The sequence below is a fragment of the Panthera onca genome, chromosome B4, assembly GCF_046562875.1.
Source record: "Panthera onca isolate mPanOnc1 chromosome B4, mPanOnc1 haplotype 2, whole genome shotgun sequence".
NCBI classification, from domain to species: Eukaryota; Metazoa; Chordata; class Mammalia; order Carnivora; family Felidae; genus Panthera; species Panthera onca.
Genome location: NC_138345.1, coordinates 49220965 through 49233401, shown reverse-complemented (window position 1 = coordinate 49233401; position 12437 = coordinate 49220965). Strand labels below are relative to the sequence as shown.

Here is a 12437-nt window from a genome sequence, read left to right as displayed (position 1 = left end):
GGGATAATAAGCAACGAGGCATTCTGCCGACCTGTGTCAAGGTAAATAAAAGAACAGTAACTGGATCACTTGCGCTACAAATCAGACAATTGCCTTGTCCTTCTTATGTCATTCTGCCTCACCTCTTCCAGACTGTCCCTAGCCATAGCTGACTCCCTGCATTAATGTCCTCCCTGCTGTATGCAGTTCAACAATCTTTTCCTCCTGCAGAAGCAGGGACACTGTAAGGTGACTCACTTTACAATACTATTGCAATTTATCCACATTAGCCTTGTTCTAGCTCCCTTCCTGCCCTCAGAGGAAACCACTGTCTTGAATTTTGTGAATAACATTCCTTTGTTTACATACTAGTTTTCTCTTTTTAATGTTTATTTATTTATTCTGGGGGGGGGGGGAGGGCAGGGGGCAGAGAAAGGGGGAGAGAGAGAATCCCAAGCAGGCTCTACACTGTCAGTGAAGAGCCCAACATGGGGCTAGAACCCTCAAACCATGAGATCATGACCTGAGCTGAAATCAAGAGTCGGATGCTTAACCAAGTGAGCCACCCAGGTGCCCCACACATCAGTTTTAAACAGATGTATATGTGTTCCTAGATAACATATCACTTAGTTTTGCTTGTTTCTGAGCTTTGTGAAAGGGCAACTTATATGCGGTCTTCTGTGAACTTCACTCAGTGTTATGTTTCTAAGAGTTACCTCTGCTACTGAACACAGCAGTTGTTACCTCATGTACACCATGAATATTTCATGATCTGGGTATATCAAAATTTAGTTCTCTTTTATTCAATTGTAAGTACTTTAAAATTCTCATTCATGATTTCTTCTTTGATCCATGAGTTATTTGTGGAGCCTATTTTTATTTTATTTTTTTGAAGTCTATTTTTAAATCCCATTTATTGAAGTCAATCTTTAGAAATTAAAACACACTATTATTTAAATTTAAAGCTAAATTTAAATTTTTTTTCAATATATGAAATTTATTGTCAAATTGGTTCCCATACAACACCCAGTGCTCATCCCAAAAGGTGCCCTCCTCAATACACATCACCCACCTAAATTTAAATCTTTAAAAAATTAGTCTACTGATTCCTAAAATCTATCGGGAGATTTTAGTAGAGATTACAAGGTCTAAGTCAGTGATGAACGAACCCAGCCTGCCACTTGTTTGTCTACACTCGTGAACTACGAATGGTTGGCACATTTTAAATGGTTGAAAAACACAAAAGAAGGATAATGTTTTGAGGTATGTGAAAATTATATAAAGTGCAAATTCAGTGGGCCTAAATAAGTTTTATGGGAAAATGGCCATGGCCATTAGCTTAATTACTATCCTTGCTCCTGCAGGAAAAGATAGTTGAATTGCATAAGTGTATTTTCTATGGCAACTTTCATGCTACAGTAGCAGAGTTGAGTAGCTGCAACAGAGACCTGCAAAGCAAACATTCTTACTATTTAGCCCTTTACAGGAAATGTTTCTCAACCCTTGGACTAGATAATACAATTCTTTGAAACGTATTAAATAAGCTAGCTAATGTATGTAAATACTTCTTATGGGTTTAATGAGAATGTGCATTCTCTAAGTATTGTATGCCTGAAAAAAAATTAAATATAGGAAGAATTACCAAAATGGCACACAGAGACATGAAGTGAACAAATGCTCTTGGGAAACAAGGGTGCTGATAGACTTGCTGGATGCAGGCCTACCACAAACCTTCAATTTGTAAAAAATCCACCCAGTGTCTTTGAAGCACAAAAAAAACGAAGAGCAATAAAACAAGCGATGCCTGTATACCTTCTCTAATTTATCCACAGATATGGTTCGCATTATTTGCTTTTAAGACTGCCTGCAAAGCTACACATAGCAGTCCCTACGTGACATTCAGACATTAGATTGGGGGACTGGGATGGAGAGGGGGTATTTGAAGAATATATTTGTCTCCTTGGTAGTTTAGATATAGCTCTTAGTCTTCAGATTGTATACGTTCAGCACTATAATTCCTTCCCATTTTCTGCATCTGGCTTTTACACCCAGCTATAGACTTAATATGGTCCTCAAGTTTTGCAACTACACCCCACATCTGAAAGACCCCATTCACTCCATATATCTGCCCTCATTCTGTCCTGCATCATTTTCATCCCACATACCAACATGAACAAATGAGATTTTCAGAAAGGAGAAACTTGTACATGGTTAGCACTATAAACAGGAAAGTTCGACCAATTCTCAGAAAAGTATAAAAAAGATTATTAACAGTGGCTCCAATCACTTAGAAAAGGTGATGGAGATCGATGATGCCAGAATGGGTTAGTTTGAAAACAGATCCAGTTTAACTAGATTTGCTTCTTTCCCCCCTTTTATTTCTTTAATAAATACTTGGACCGGTATATTTGGGGATGCTAGAGACAGTGAATTTTCATTTCCGTAAAGCATTTAGAAAACTTTTCATAAAATCCTTGTTGGTTATAGTATGATTGCATGAAATAAAATGTATGATCTTGAAAAGTGTTGGTTCATTTATTATTATTGTCTTGGAGATTATTCTTGGTGGTTGGCTACAAGGCTCTTTTCTCAGCCTCTTTTATATAACTTTTATTAGACTTCATAAACTGGAATTTATTAATTTTTTATAAACTTTATAAACTTACTTAACTGGACACAAAGAAGCCATGTTCATTAACTTTACAGATACTGTAAGTTAAAAGTGATCACTAATAAGATTTTTAAATCTGAAATTATGTCTTAAAACAAACAAGATGAAGTTTAATATGGATTAAAGGCAAAAATTGGGTTTAAGCATATACAATTATAGAAGTATAGACTATGTAATGTGGTAAGTATGGTTTAATTGTAGTCCATATAAAATAGACTTGGATGTTTTATTCAACTCTAGGTAAAATACATTTGCTAAAAGAAAAGCCTTACTCAAGTTTGGGATATCTTATTGACAGGGTAGGTATGCTTGGGTCAAAGGGACTGCCGATCACTTTGTGACAAAGTTCTTGGCTCACAGTATTTGAATGTTGTGTTCTCTCTCTCTCTTTTTAAAGTTTATTTGTTTATTTTGAGAGAGAGAGAGAGAGAGAGAGCACGTGCAAGTGAGCAGGGGAGGAGCGGAGAGAAAGGGAGAGAGAGAATCCCAAGCAGGCTCTGTGCTGTCAGCTCAGAGCCTGATGCCAGGTGGGGCTTGAAATCACTAACGGTGAGATCATGACCTGATCTAAAACCAAGAGTCCTACACGTAACCAACTGAGCCACACAGGCACCCCTGTTGTGTTGTCTTCAGTGCACATTTGAGAAGGAAAAGGAAAAGTCAAAGGATATTCAAAGCAGGGTAAAGAGTGTGGTTATGAGAGTTCACCATTCCACTTGACAAATAATGAAAGGATCTACAAATTTTGAGGAATGGAAAAATATTAGATATTCTGACAGCTACTTAGAGGTTTGCTTCAAATATTTCAAGACTTGCAATGTCTATAAAGAATGAGATTAGTTAATTCCTAGGGGTCAGAATGAGCACCTGTGGTGTAAGTTAAGGGAAGTTGAATTGATGTCCAGAATCAAACGTTAAAGACCTGTCTGTTAAGCAGATCTGGATTTTCATTCTAGCATCAAAACTGGCTTTGGCAAAAGAAATGATACTTTTGAGCTTTATTTTCCTATTGCATGGGGATAATAAGGCCTATCTCGTTTTAAGGATTAGAAATAATACATAAAAATTGCTTAGTTCCTGGCATATGTAAAAACTCAATAATCATGATTATACATATTGATAAAAATAAAGATTCAAAACATTGTGAAACTTTAAGTGGATGATGGTATGGTGGAAATATGAAGAGAGGATTTTCATTTAGGATAGGGGACTGGACTTAAGATACATTTGAACTTTCAGCATAAAGGTTTTGATTACCACCTTGGTGTGAAACGTTGCTTTCCCCTGACTGCGCTGTCTTTTCCCTTGCTCCACAAAGCAAGCAGGTTCTCTTTTATCCAATCCTCGTTGATTTCTGAGAGTCAATTGCCTTTAAAGAAGTTAGAACAGGAAGGGGGCGTAGCTATGACAAATGAGTGTTTCAAGAGTAAGGAAAAATAAACTAGAAGACTAAAGGGCTTCTCACTGAGTGGCTCCGTGAGCTGCTCATGGAGGAGGCACCAATCACGAGGGTTGGTTAAGTTACAAGAGGCATTCAGGAAAGTCTCCACCACTTCAAACCACATCAGGCTCTTGGCAAGAGCTACGTTAAGAATGGGATCCAAGGCAGGCTAGCGAAGCGAGTCTGGGCTTGCTGGCTGGAGCTAAGGACCAAATGAAGGCCCTTGGGTGCCACCAGTTGATGGCATGAATTGAGACAAAACAAGAGGAGAGCGACAAAAGGGGGAAAATGGGTGGGAGGGCCGCAAGAAGGAAGACAAAGGCTTTGAGCGCGGCGGGCTTACTGCCCGTAGGATAGAGGCCAGAAGTTGTGCACCAGGACCCGGGGCGATGTAGATGGGAGCTCCCATGGCCGGGGGCATCAACCCTTGCCGGGAGGGGAACCTCTCCACACGCTCGGTTCCCCTTCCCGCGTCTCCCAGCTGCTAGTCGGTCCTGCTAGGGCACTTCTCGAAACCTGTCTGCAGCTGGGAACCCTGGTCCGACTTTGATGGCCTAGATAACTTAGCGCGGCCTCTCGCCTTCTTTTCTTCCGCTCCTCTCCCGCCCACCCGGCCCCACCGCCCCCACCGCCCCCACCGCCCCCACCGCCCAGTTCGCCTCCAGCGCCGGGGTCGACCAGATACTCCGCGGCTCGGCTGCCGGCAAGACCCGGAGAGTGGAGTTCGCTCCGGCAGCGCGAGGCGCGCACTCGCAAGCGCGCTCTCGCTCACTCCTCGCAGGGGTACTGGGCATGCGCGGCGCGCGTCTGGCTTTGGCGGCGAGCGGGTGAGCGGGCGGGCAGCTCCAGACTTCACAGGCGGCGGCGGGCGCGGCGGTCTTGCCCAGCGCGAGGCGGGCGCTGTGCTCGCCCGGGAGATCGCTCCTCTTCTGCCGGGCGCAGACGGCGGCTTGGCGGTTCGCGGAGGATTGGAAGGGCGTGGTCCAGGACGGGGGCTTTCTCTTGGCCGCCTCCTGCCTCGTCCGGGCTCTAAGCGTCTCCGGGGAAAGCCACGGCCCCGAGGGCGGATCCGAGGTAAGAGATCCTCGGGCGAAAGGCGCCGGCCGGGGGTCGAGTGTTTTGGACTCAGCCTCGATTTTAAAAACCCGCCTTTGTGTGCTTGCGTGGAGCGGTGCCAGGCGCCGCGTCCGCTTTCATTCACTTTGACTGCTTTCAACTGGTGTTGGGAGCTAGGTGTGCCAGGGCGCTGCTACCGGAGCGCGTCCGTGCGCCCGGTCGTGGTGCGCCCGGTCTTGGTGCGCCGCGGAGCCCGTGCCGACCTTCGGCCGCCCCGCCGCCCCGCGCCGCCCGCCGAGCCCAGGGCTCCGGGACGGGTGGGCAGGGAAGATTCAATAGTTCCTGGTAACCTGAGCTTCCGCACATACACCTGCGCTTGTCTTGTCCGTGGGGCGACTACACAACGGGTGTTCTCACGGCCTGTTTTAGGCTTGGGGTTTCGAGAGCTACCCTCCCCACCCTCACATGGAGGGTGTCTTTTCAAATTGACACTTTGGGACAGGGTCCCACCATCGCTTACCCCTTCAAATTAAGATAGCTCATTGTTTTTGAATAGTTGTCTTTCCTGATTCCTTCCTGTTGACTTTCCGTTCTTAGTTTGTTCCGCTCTACTCACAATTTTACTTTTGAAAGATAGCCTTTCTGGTGTCTTTGTCAGTTAATGCCTTTGGAGTGGATTTCACCACGTATGAAGATCCGGCTCGCTTCTCCTCTGGTCACTCTTCCTGCTTTCCTTCCAAGGACCATCTGAATGCAAAAATCTTTGCACGGATTGTTCTCTTCCTTCGCATTGTTTCTCAAATGCTTCTTTTCCCGTAGAACCCAGAGTACTGCTGGAATCTCCTTGTGGGTAGGACGCTGTGGTGTTAGGATTTGAAATCCATCGATGTCTCGAGTGGTGGAGCATTAGGAATTGGAATTCTCCTTTACAAATTACATTCCGGTGAAATGTATTACTGCTTTTCTTTTGAAGGTTTCAGTTTTGGTCTCATAATGAGAGAAATAGCTACTGTTTTAAGAGTTCAGGAACAACCTGGTTTCAGATGCATGCGAATAGTTTGTTTTTGACCTTGTTATTCTTTTGGGAGGTAGGAGAATTAGGATTCCCAGAAGACCGTGTGTGTGTGTGTGTGTGTGTGTGTGTGTGTATGTCCGTATATATATATGTATATGTGTGTGTGTGTGTGTGTCCATATATATATGTATATATGGTCCATATATATATATATATATATATATATATATATGGACATAACACACGTAATACCAAAGTAGCTGTGTTGTGTGTTGCTTCTATTTTATTTCCACTGAGAGGATACCATTCTACAGCGACTTAGGTTTTGGAAAGTGTGCACTAAATGTAGATCAAGTGGTCATTGAAATTAAAGTCAATATCATCCTCTCTCACCTACTATAGATTTTCTATTTGGAACTGGAGTTTTTTGGATAGATTGCAGTTATAATAGTTAAGTTATAGTTCTTAAGTTGCTACTGTGAAAAAAATTGGGTCATCGGCTCACACTTTGACTTACAGTGAGAAAAATAATGCACTTTATGGAATTGCCATTAAAGGGTAGAGTGCATCACAAATGTAATAACATTGTATAAATGCCTTTAGTGCACAATTCAAAGATTAAGACTTTTTAAAATTCCACAAGTCATTCACTTCACAGCAGGAAAAAAAAGAAGAAAAGTTATTTTTAATTCCAGTATTCTGAAATAACCACTGTTCATGATATTTGGTACTTTCTTTTTGTAATATTTTTTCTTCCCACTTTCCAATGTCATTGGACATCATTATATGGTAATTTTCAGCCTTTTATTAATGGTGGGAGAGTAAGTTGTATTTATGGTGATTCTTCACCGTGGTTTATTCTGGTTTGCTCTCTCTAGGAGTCTAATTTTGAACACCTTGCTTGTTTCTCATAGAATGAAGAGATTTCATTTTGTTTTATTTTTAATTTTTCCTGTTTTCAGTTAATTGGGCCTTTTCTGTGCTATAACATAGGCTCCCTTTGCCTTCAGTTTTTATTTGCTACACTTCAGATCCTAGACCCTGGCTTTTCTTACGCTATGCTGCAAAGATGTTCACCGCTACCTTTTATTTTTCTCCTGACTCTCCTGTTATTTTCATTTACCTATTTTAATTCTGCAAAAGTTCCCTTGAACCATGGTTTATATAAGAGAATATATTATCCACAATAAAAGATGATAGTTTTTTCTCGAGGTCTCTCTTTAGATGCTTGAGGTTTTGTTGGATGAGTATTTTTACCACTGACTTAATTTATATGAAATTTAGGTTACCTTTTCTGAGTTGTATTAAACGTATTTGGTAGTTATTTGGATCATCACAGAACATAAGTTAATGATAGGTTACAAACTTTCAGACATCTGCAATGGTATATAAGGGAAAAGTGGAATTTTGGTTAAAGTACTTCAGCTATAGTACATCCCTACTGGGAATTACTGCATGAAATTGTTTGCAGCTGTTAGTGATTGAAAATATTTTCCTAAGAAAAATTCTGTAACAAAATGGTTGTAAACATTGTAACTTTAATGTATGCAGGGAAGGTGTGAAGTTTTTCACTACTGCACTACAACCTCTCCAGTGTTTTTTAGATACATTCTTAGATGGTATTTAAATATATATACATATATATATATTATTTTTAGATTAGTTTTAGATTTACAGAAAAAGTATAAAGATAGTACAGTGACTTCTTTTTTTTTTTTTTTTAATTTTTTTTTTTAACATTTATTTATTTTTGAGACAGAGCATGAACGGGGGAGGGTCAGAGAGAGGGAGACACAGAATCCGAAACAGGCTCCAGGCTCTGAGCTGTCAGCACAGAGCCTGACGCGGGGCTTGAACTCACGGACCATGAGATCATGACCTGAGCCGAAGTCGGCCGCTTAACCGACTGAGCCACCCAGGCGCCCCTACAGTGACTTCTTATATGCACTGTTACTCAATTTCATGTCTGATTACATCTTACATTAATATTTGCTATAATTAATGAACCAGTGTTGGTACATTATTACTAACTGAAATTCATACTTAACTTAGATTTCCTTAGTATTTATCTGATGTCCTTTTTCTGTTTCAGGATACCATATTACACTTAGTTGTCATGTTTCCTTAGGCCCCTTTTTGGCTATGACAGTTAGACTTCTCTTGTTTTTAATGACCTTCACAGTTGTGAGGAATATTGGTTTGGTGTTTTGTAGAATGCCCTTCTTTTGGAATTAGTCTGACTTTGTTCTCATGATCAGACTGGGGTTTTAGGTTTCTGGAAGAAAGATCACAGAGGTAAAATGCTATTTCTGTTACATCATATAAAGGGTGCATCCTATCACGCGGACTTATCACTGTTGATTTTGATGTTGATCACCTGGCTGAGTTAGTGTTTGCTAGGTTTCTGCAATGAAAAGTTACTCTTCTTTCCATGCTGTACTTTTAGAAGGAAGTCACTGTGCACAGCCCACACTTAAGGAGTGGAGAGTTTTACTTCTCCTCCTTGAGGGTGGGGTATCTATAATTTATTTAGAATTCTTCTGCATGGCAGATTTTTCTTTTCTCTGCATTTACGTATTTACTCAATCATTTACTTACATTGGCCTGTACTCATGGATATTCATTTTATACTTTGGGTTGTAATCCAGTACTACTGTATTTTGTTGCTCACATTGTTTCAGCTTTCGTCATTGGGAGCTCATTTAGTTGGCTCTGTGTTCCTTTGACATATCTCCATTAATGTGAGGTGGGGCGCCTGGGTGGCTCAGTCCATTAAACATACAGCTCTTGATTTCCGGTCAGGTCGTGATCTCACGGTTCTTGAATTTGAGCCTTGCATTGGGTTCCACACTGTTATCTCGAGCCTGCTTGGGATTCTCTCTCTCTCCGTCTCTCTCTGCCCTTCCCCCACTCACGTTTTATCTCCCCACCCCTCCCTCCCTCCCTCCCCACACACATACACACACTCTCTCAAAATAAATAAATAAACTTAAAGATCATTTCCTTACTTTCTGGCATTAAAAGATGCTCCAGGCTCATCTTTTATATTTCCATTTCCTGTTACAGTCTTAGAATCAGCCAGAAAGAATCTGTTTCATTTCCTTGGGAAAATAGTATTAGAAGCCAGGATTTGGGTGTTTGGTTTTTATTGTTACTGGGGTGTCATTGCCTCTAGAGTTTCTCATCTACAGAGCAGGAAATATATGCATGTAAACCAACCTATGTATATACACATATCTATACAATTTCTCTATGTAATCCTATGTATTCATATTAAGCAAAATATGAGTTTGTATGGATGTCTGTGACTCTGCCTACCCCATCTCCACTTGTGTTCTTCTGTTCTCCTCTACTTGCTTATCCGTAAACTTACTCTAACTGTGAGAAGTAACCTGGATCCCACCATCTGCCATCCATTTATTTAATTGTTCAGTCCTATAACATATGTATAGCAGTATTGAAATTGTTAACTTCTATTCTCTTTACAGAGAGAGGGAAACAACTTTATCAACTAGAGTACAGTGCTTTCATGCTGTTTCTTTTGCTTGTAGTTTACAGATTCTACTCCTTTTTCTCCTGTCCTACTTAATATGAGGTAGTTGCATGCCTTTATAATAGGGTCAGACCCTTTTGTTAAATCTCCAGTCCATCCTGGGATCCTCCCCTCCTTCTAAATGACTTTTTAAAAGTTTGCATACATTAAAGTTCACTCTTCATCCTATAAGGTTCTCTGGGTTTTGACAAATGCATAATTTCAAGTCTCCATCATTATAGAATCAAAATATCATACATTAAAAAAAAATCCTGTGCCTCATTTATCACTCCCTTAACTCCCTCCCCCTGACAACCACTGATTTTTTTTTTTATTGTCTCTATAGTTTTGCCTTTTCCAATTGGAATCATAGAGCCTTGTCAGACTGGTTTCTTTCACTTATCAATATGCATTTAAGGTTCGTTTATGTTTTCTTGTGATTTGATAGTTCATTTCTTTTTATCATTTAATAATATTGCATTGTATGGATGTTTTCACAGTTTTTGTATCTATTCATTTATTGACAGACATCTTGGATGCTTCCAGGTTTTGGCAACTCTGAACAAAGCTGGTAAGAATATTCATGGGCAACTTTTTGTGTAGACACAAGATTTCAGAACATTTGGGTAGATACCTAGGAATATGATTGCTGGATCATATAAGATTATTGTTAGCTTTGTAAGATATTGCCTGAGTGGCTATACCATTTTGCATTTCCATCAGCAATTAATGCTTGCTTCTGTTGCTTTTCCTCCTTGTCAATTTTTCATATTGTTAGTTTTTTGGATTTTATGGATTTTAATAGGTGTAGTAACATCCCATTGTTGCTTTAATTTGTCATTCCTAATGACATTTAATGTTAAGCATCTTTTTATATGCTGTTGTCTTCTGTATATTTTCTTTGGTGAGATATTTGTTCTGAACTTTTGACTATTTTTTATAAATTTTTTGATGTTTATTTTTGAGACAGAGAGAGAGAGCGAGCGCGCGTGCGCGGGCACTAGTGGGAGAAGGGCAGAGAGAGAGAGGAGACACAGAATCTGAAGCAGGCTCCAGGCTCTGAGCTGTCAGCACAGAGCCTGACCTGGGGCTGGAACTCACAACCCGCGAGATCATGACCTGACCGAAGTTGGACGCTTAATCAACTGAGCCGCTCAGGCGCCCCACTTTTGACCATTTTTTAACTCATCTGTTTTCTTATTGTTAAGTTTTAAGAATTCTTTATCTCTTTTTGATACAGGTGCTTTATTAGATATGTATTTTGCAGATATTTTCTTCTAGTCTGGCTTGCCTTTTTATTCTCTTAACAGTGTCTTTTGAGAACAAATGTTTTTAATTTTAATAAAGGCCAACTTATCAATTTCATGGATAGCCTTAGGTGTTGTATTTAAAAACTCATTGTCAGACTCAAGGCCACCTGGATTTTATCCTTTTATTTTTTCCAGAAGTTTTATAGTTTTACATTTTTAGGTCTATGATCCATTCTGAGTTTATTTTTGTGAAAGGTGTGAGGTCTGTGTCTAGATTCACTTTTTTTGCCCATGGACTTTCAGTTGTATCAGTATCATGTAAATGAGCTTTTTAAGTCAAGTAGATTATAAATTAGGTTTAGGATTGACAGGAGACTGTTTTTATTTGATTTTTAAAAATACACTCTGCAAAATTGCTTAAAAGAAACAGTTGAGAAATGACTTGTAAACTAAAATGTAGTAATACACAGACTATGCGTTGAGATTGGTTCCTGGAGGTTGTACATTTTTCTCTCTTCCTTACTAAGAGATTCTTCTTTGTGAAAAATGGAATTGTTAATACAGAGTAATATCTCTCACTTCTTTTAGATCTTTTAGAACTGTAAGAAATAATTAGTAAGGTTTTCTTTTTCACAAAGAGTGTCTGAAAGACGTGATTTACAAGGTGTGTGGTGAGAAGAGGCAGACGATGTATGTGCTATCTAGAAATTTGAGACTTAACTGTATGGTGTTGAATCTTATCTCCTACCTCTCTCCTTGCCACAAATAGTTTTTTCAAGTACCTTTCTTTTGGTAAACACTTGTGTTATTGATAATGGGTGGGGCCAGAAATACTTGTATTGTTACGCTATAGATAGAACCATTAATTAGTTTTCAAAAAGCGTCTAGTGAGATCTGACACAGTAAAAGTAGCAGCTTTAGTGTGGCAGGTGTTATACATTATCTTTTAAAACTCTTATTAGAGGTCTTTAAGGCAGATCTCCTAATTTCCGTATTACAGGTAAGAAATATGCTCAGAAAGATAAAGTGACTTGTCTGTGGTCCTTGTGGGGAGAAAGGGACAGAGTTGGGATGAGAACTTTGATCTTTCTGACTCTAAAACTTTCCATTTGGCCACGTGGTCTCTCATAAAAGAAAAAGTGCAAGGATAGTATCAGGGTGTCCTTGCCTTTATTCTTTTCTTTAAAACTGTGCACTACTTAAATGACAACTGAGCTAAATGCGAATGGTTCAAAAATTGTGTTTTTGAGATACATGGAGATTCTTTAAAAATTTTTTCTGTTGACTGATTTGCATCTTCCTGACCCAGAGATGTGAGTCATTGAAACATGTTTATAAAGAAGGAGGTTCCTTTAAAGAGAAGAACTTGTGGGAGTTGGGAAAAATAAAACATGTAATAGTAGAATTAGCTAATTGTTTATACCTTTTCCCCACTGAATTGCAAGTTTCTTGAGGGCAGGAAACTAAATTCAATTATCTTTTATTTTTTTTTA

At 39.8% G+C, this 12437-nt stretch overlaps 1 protein-coding gene across 3 annotated transcripts in view; it reads left to right on the top strand.

The window, feature by feature from the left end:
- Positions 1–5123: 5123 nt before the first annotated feature.
- The window catches only part of EPS8 (EGFR pathway substrate 8, signaling adaptor), a 188124-nt gene continuing 180810 nt past the window's right edge, over positions 5124–12437 (top strand). For 2 of the 3 annotated variants that reach the window (XM_078450070.2, XM_078450068.2), the window contains exon 1: positions 5124–5165. The gene's annotated coding sequence lies outside the window, so the exon portion shown is untranslated. Of the gene's footprint in view, positions 5166–10221; positions 10266–12437 lie in introns of those variants that run through there. The other variant, XM_078450069.2, reaches the window with a different exon arrangement.